Consider the following 5,496-nt stretch of genomic DNA (forward strand, 5'->3'; position numbering starts at 1 on the left):
TATAATAGATAATTATTACTCGTATCATGATAATACCCGAATTATGTATAACACATCAGAATATCTTACGATAGTAATGCAACGACCAATTAGCGTGAGAAGAATTCTATGACACAACAGAATATCTTGCGATAGTAATGGAACGACCAATTAGCGTGAGAATAATTCTATGACACAACAGAATATCTTACGATAGTAATGCTATGACCAATTAGCTTGAGGAACAACTGTATAACACAACAGAATATCTTACGATAGTAATGCAACGACCAATTAGCGTGAGAAGAATTCTATGACACAACAGAATATCTTGCGATAGTAATGGAACGACCAATTAGCGTGAGAAGAATTCTATGACACAACAGAATATCTTACGATAGTAATGCAACGACCAATTAGCGTGAGAACATTTATATGACACAACAGAATATCTTACGATAGTAATGCAACGACCAATTAGCGTGAGGTTGTTCCTCGCGCTAATTGAATAAAGTGTATTGTGAAAATACGTTATGATCAAACATCCTCCACAACATTTGTAGTATTTAGTCATTCCCAAAGTTCCACCACTTCTGTGTTTATGAAGTTTTCCATATAATCCCAATGTGTATGCTGACTGACGCAACGCGTACGTCATCACCAATTACAGATAAACAGTACATTACCCTAGTTCGCAAAATTCCTAACATACAATCAGATTACCAGCGGACTTCGTTTGATCACTGGGGTTATATGACAGGGAGAATCAAATTTTGTTTGATCTTGAGGGGTTAAATAACAGTAAAAAATGGACCTCGTTTGGTCCCTGAAGTTATATAATAGTGAAAAAAAAAAGTTAACATCACATTTTTCAAGGCTAAAACGAAAATTATATGGTGTTTCACATATATATATATATGAGTGTCTATAACAGTGAGACAATTTAAGAGGCGAAGTGTTCTCTAATAAGTAAACCATCAGTAAAGCACTGATATGTTACACTTTAATAATCGAATAATTAATCGTATCGATCTCGTGGAAACTCCAGAAAAATCTCCATAAAGATAATCTTATAAAACGTAATATTCAAATGTCTAATTAAAAATTATAACACTTAAAGACGCTGAATGAGTGATGGTTAACACAGCTGCGTGTTGAACATTAAGCCAGCTGGGGAAAGGAAATAATTGGGAATATCAATTTTATAAAATAAAAATACACACTCGTTTATATATTAGAGAAAATTACAAGATACTTATATAAGTTTAGCCAAATGTTTATCTCAGAATTTTTGCGTAGAGCTATCCCTTACTTTGAACTCGTAGACTAAAAGAAAAGCACTCACCGCCGGTTCTTAGACTACTCTTGTCTGACCGAATAGTGGGATTTGACCGTCACTTTTATAGCGCATCCACAGCCCCCACAGTGCGGAGCGCGTTTTTTTTTTCTGTTCATCGGGATCTGAACCATGGACCTTCAAATTCACAGTCTGGGCACGCTAGCCACGTCCGTCTCTAAACAAATATATCGATATATATAATCACCTGCAAACATGATATGGAAAGTTCAAAGGTCGGCGGATAGTGTGTTTTCATAGTGTGCAGTACGTGATATTATAAGATATATATTTATATGTATGATAATAAACCTTTTTTTTAAATAAGTTACGCATTTTTATCTACAATAACAAACCATCTTTGATTATATCTGTTTGAAGTGCTTCACTGATCGGTATGTTTGAGGACTTATAGCGCTAGAATCCGGGTTTCAATACCCATGGTTGGCAGAGCACAGAGAGCCAATTGTGTAGCTTTGTGCTTAACTTAAAGCAAACAAACAAAGTGCTTCACTGCTCAGTTGGTTTGTATTTATTTTGAATTATGTTGAATTTATTATTTTAATGTGTAATGATTTCTTAACATGTTTACAAGTCTCTCTCTGTATGGTTACGTTTTCGTGTGTAACTGCGTACGGAAATAAGTAATCTACAGCTTCAGTTGGTGCACGATTTTACTTACGACCACACATTTTGTTCTTCTATAACTGTTTATTTTGTGCTCTACGATTTTCTTAGCCTAGTTTAACTTCTGTGTTTACTATAACTGTTTATTTTGTGCTCTACGATCTTCTTAACCTAGTTTAACTTCTGTGTTTACTATAACTGTTTATTTTGTGCTCTACGAGCTTCTTAACCTAACTTAACTTCTGTGTTTATTTTGTGCTCTACGAGCTTCTTAACCTAGTTGAACTTCTGTGTTTATTTTGTGCTCTACGAGCTTCTTAACCTAGTTTAACTTCTGTGTTTATTTTGTGCTCTACGAGCTTCTTAACCTAGTTTGAACTTCGGTGTTTATTTTGTGCTCTACGAGCTTCTTAACCTAGTTGAACTTCTGTGTTTATTTTGTGCTCTACGAGCTTCTTAACCTAGTTAAACTTGTGACACACAGTGGATGATACAGGGCATGTGACACACAGTGGACAGCACATGCTTCTTCATCTCCAATTTAACCATTTGGGTATAATTTACACACAATTTTTCTTTATTGCTGTTGTTGTGTATTTTACTTTCAAAAATAAACAATGTTTGAGATAGGATAAATGCATTTCATTTTTTGCGTGTTTTTTTTACTGTTTTACAGTTTTACTGAATTCCGGTGGATATAACATTTTCACAAACTGAACGTAATTTATATTTTCAATATGCTTGCCATATTTTTAATAAATGTCTCTGCAATAGCAAAATTCAATGTACTATTTATCATAAGGTTAGAAAGACTGCGAAGAAGTTATAAAATTCAAACATATGATACCCAATGAACACATTTAAAAAATACAAATTAACGTTTTGAAATTGTTTATCTAAGGCAATTTAATTTAAAGAGAGAAATTTCAAAAATGTTTAATTCACATAGCTTCATAAATCAAAAAGATCCCGCTCCTTCAAAACACAGATCTATTAATATTACTCCAAAATAAATAAAAATAAATCTAACTAACTAATGCAAATCTGTAGATAATATTGTATCTGTAAGTAAGCATACTGATCGCTTTTTTTATCTTAAAATTCTATTCTTTAAAACTAATATTCCAACATAGTGGAGTGAAGATATTTAGCATGGAGTCTTTTTTTAAAGTTAAAACTAATGATGGCAAAGTGAAAATCTTTAACATTGAGTCTTTTTTAAAGCTGAAACTAATGACGACACATTGAGTCTTTTTAAAGCTAAAACTAATGATGACAGATTGAAAATCTTTAGCATTGAGTCTTTTTGAGTTGAAGCTAATGATGACAGAGTGAAAATCTTTAGCACTGAGCCTTTTTTAAGTTGAAGCTAATGATGACAGAGTGAAAATCTTTAACAATTAAGCCTTTTTTAAAGCTGAAACTAATGATGATGACAGGCTGCGAGGAATTATTAATCACTGAATACCCGACATAGAAAAAAACAAATTATTAAATGTCTAAAGAAAGGTGTTATAAATGCTATTCAACATTTCTGCATACATTCGTTTTAAATATTATAATCACTAACTTAGCTCTTGAGCTAACTGACTTGGCAAGCTGTGTTCTCTTTATTCCTAAAGCAATGTTTATTAAAATAGTTCATTAATACTGGTAAAAAGTCACAAATATCTTATTAAGAGCGCCCCAGTGGAGCAGCGGTATGTCTGCGGACTTAAAACGCTAGAAACCAGGTTTCGATACCAGTGGCAGGTAGAGCACAGAAGCCCATTGTGTAGCTTTCTGCTTAACTACAGATAAAGAAACAAACTTATTAGCATCAGGAACATTGACACATTAATAATTTGATATTGACCTATCATTGAACAAATGAACAGTATACCCATTCTATTTCCAGCCCAATTCTCCGAAAAGAAACATTATAAACATAATTATTTCCAAAACTACTTGCACGCATCTTATCAATTCCCTCCCCTTTTTTTTCTTTCTTTTTGGCAAGAATTATGTCGACTATAAACAGATAACAAGAACAACCGTATTTCATTGTACGTCAGCAAGTGTTTCTCTAGGCTTAGACTTTACAACGTAATATCGTTTATTGGTGTGAGGAGGACTGTGTTCCTATATTTATTGAGCTTTAATTAGACTCGCGTTGTTTCTGATGGTCATTCTAAAACTATAGAGTGGCACGATCTTTCAATAGATTCGAAATAATAGGTTTTCAGGAAATACGCGTTGACCAAGGCTTTGGTTGGAAAAAATATAAAGATAAAATGTTTGCTATATTACCCTTGGGCATGCCGGATTTAGCTGAAATAGGCAAGGTAGGCAACTGCCTAAGGCGTAAAATCAATCAAAGTTTTCATATTTTACTTTCAACAGAATAGACTATCTCATGCTCGCTTTACATCTTCTCACGTGTCTTATTAATCTGGAAACAGTGCTGACAGAAATAAACCTTGTTTGAGAATTAATTTAAATATAGAACAAGTTTCTGCTAAATTCAAGAAACTAGACCTTAAAGAAACGCTTCTTTCCTTTGCAGGTAAAAAAAAAGCAAGATCAAATTATTCTGAATATAAACTAGAAATTGTGAAATTTTGTTCAAATAATGTTACGTTGATAATGGCGTTGAAGTAAAAGTCTACTAGAAATTGAGACAGTTTGGTTAAGTAATATTACGTATATATGTTTACCGTTGATAACGGCGCTAAGGGAAAAGTTTACTAGAAATTACGATACCTTGTTCTTGTATTGTTTTATTTATAAAAATGTTTACCGTAGATAAAGGTGCAGGGATGCAGGGACAGCATTTCAAAATCTTGCCCAGAGCGACTAAAATACACACTAATTCAGGTGTATTTATTTGCACGTGTTTCTGATTATAAGACACCAAGGAAATAAATTATTAGACTAATTTCAGTACAACAAAAGTTAAGAAAAGGCATTAGAGCGTTAGTAAGGTATTACAGCACAAGAATAGAGCTACTAAATTACTCTATCTCTGAGTTAACTACCCATTTGTTGATCTGATAAGTTTGTCAGATACAATACTTTGTCCGTATTGTATATTGCGTTAATATGAACCAAATTCTAGAATATAGTCATAATAGAAACAATAAAACGTTATGTATCTGGACTCTGAGCTCTCTGATAAGTTAAATTTGGCTATTTCGTAGATAATATAGAAACCCAGGACGTTTCTGTGTATGATACTCGTATAGTGTGCTGTAAAGTTCAATAAATACTTGTGAAAATTTGACACCCAGGGTGAGCGAGCTTCAACCAATGTGCAGCATTAAACACTGGGGAACAATAAATAAATTCTTAGTATGGATATGTTTAGACTTTGTTCGTAGAAGTCATTGCTTCATGGGAAGATATATACATTCTATAATGAAACATTTTGAATAAGTATACCTGTAACATGGACTTACCAAGGATGAAGATGTATACCTATAACATGGACTTACCAAGGATGAAGATGTATACCTATAACATGGACTTACCAAGGATGAAGATGTATACCTATAACATGGACTTACCAAGGATGA

The 5,496-nt window shown here is 33.2% G+C and overlaps 1 long non-coding RNA gene across 1 annotated transcript in view; it reads right to left on the bottom strand.

Annotated features, from left to right (window-relative positions):
* Positions 1–1,365: 1,365 nt before the first annotated feature.
* LOC111089208 overlaps positions 1,366–5,496 on the bottom strand; it is a 57,300-nt gene continuing 53,169 nt past the window's right edge. The window contains exon 3 of the long non-coding RNA XR_002613515.1: positions 1,366–1,493. This is a non-coding gene — a long non-coding RNA (uncharacterized LOC111089208). The remainder of the gene's footprint in view (positions 1,494–5,496) is intronic.

Source organism: Limulus polyphemus, unplaced genomic scaffold, assembly GCF_000517525.1.
Source record: "Limulus polyphemus unplaced genomic scaffold, Limulus_polyphemus-2.1.2 Scaffold5555, whole genome shotgun sequence".
Taxonomy (NCBI): domain Eukaryota; kingdom Metazoa; phylum Arthropoda; class Merostomata; order Xiphosura; family Limulidae; genus Limulus; species Limulus polyphemus.